The following is a 1,693-nucleotide window of genomic DNA, read 5'->3' as shown; positions in this document are numbered from 1 at the left end:
TATGAGGTGGACTGATTCAGTGACTGGGATAATCGGGATGGGAGTGTCCGAGACAGTGCGACTGGCACAGGACAGAGCAGAGTTTAAGGCTGTTGTACATAGGGTCGCTATGAGTCGCAAGTGACTCGACGGCACATAACAACAACAACCAGTTTACTTACAAAATTCTAATACATTGTTTTCTGGAACAGATTCTTCCAATTTCCCTCACCCCTGCTTCCATCAAATTATACAACCCCATGATTAATCCCCCCTCCCCCTGAACATCCTCATCCTTCTCTTTTCACCCTCCACCCACTTGGATACTTATATTCATTCTGTAATAATGGTTTTATACAATATTTGTCTTTGTGGGACTGAGTTACTTTACTCAGCATAATGCTCTCCAGTTCCTCCCAAGTTAGGTAATAATTTACAAAGTCATTGCTCCTGCATGCTGCGTAGTAATCCATTGTGTGAATGTACCATGATTTCTCAATTCATTTGTTTGTGTTTGGAGATCTGTGCTGTTTCCATGTTCTTGGGATAGTGAATAATGCTACTATGAACACTGGTGTACGAGTCTCCATTTGTGTCTCAGTTATCATTGCACGTTGTTGTTGGGCTTGTAAAATGGTACAACCATTCTGAAAGGCCGTTTGGTGCTTCCTCAAAAAGCTGAACATAGAAATTCCATATGACCCAGCTATTTTACTACTTGGAGCATACCCTGAGAAAATGAGAACTGAGGCACACTGAAGTCTTTGATCTTTATCACTAAGTATTCAAATCTTCTTTCATTTCAGTAAGCTAAGCTATTATCATCTGCATATTTCAGGCTGTTAATGAGTTTTCTTCCAATCCTGCTACCATGTACTACATATATTTTAGTTTCTTGGATTATTTGTTCAAGCCAAAAAATTTCTCTTTGTGGAGCTGGTAAAGGTTACATATGGCCATCCCCACACAACCCGTGATCTTTTAATAAAGCTACTTCAATTTTGCTTTTAGGGTTGACCGAACATAAACCTCTAAAAAGGCAAAAATCCTCACAAGTGGACCAATCAGGATAAAGGGAGAAAAGGTTGAAGGTGTCAGGGACGTCATTTCACTTAAATTCACAACCAATTCCCATGGACGCAACAGCCAAGAAATCAAAAGTATTGAGCAAACCTGGTAGGAAAGGTGTAGCTAAATGTTGAAAAGCAAAGATGTCATTTAGAAAGTATGTCTGACCGAAGCCACTGTATTTTCCAATCATGTGATATACATACAAAAGCTAGACCATTAGTAAGAAATAGAGAAGAAGAAATCCATTTCTTTGCATCATGATATTGGCAAGGGATACTGAATATACCATGGACTTCCAGAAGAAAAAAACCTATCTGTCCTTGGAAGGACATCTACAATGAGCCTTGGAGATAAGGATGACATTTGGAGCATGTTATCAGGAGGGGAAAGACTCATGCTTAATAAGGTGAAAAGTCAAAGCTAAGAGCAAAATACTACAATGAAATGTGCGAGGAGCTAGAGTTGGAAAATCAAAAGGGCCGAACTCGCTCAGCATTTCTTAAGTTCAAGGAACTGAAGAGCAAATTCAAACCTCGAGTTGATACAATCAAGGATGCTTTAGGCAGAATGTTAAATGATCCAGGAGGTATCAAAAGAAGATGGAAGGAATATACTGAGTCATTGTACCAAAAGGAATTGGCAG

This window comes from Elephantulus edwardii, unplaced genomic scaffold (genome assembly GCF_000299155.1).
Source record: "Elephantulus edwardii isolate Elephantulus edwardi_28Jun2011 unplaced genomic scaffold, EleEdw1.0 scaffold00181, whole genome shotgun sequence".
Lineage (NCBI taxonomy): Eukaryota > Metazoa > Chordata > Mammalia > Macroscelidea > Macroscelididae > Elephantulus > Elephantulus edwardii.
Note: the sequence above shows the minus strand (reverse complement) of the source record.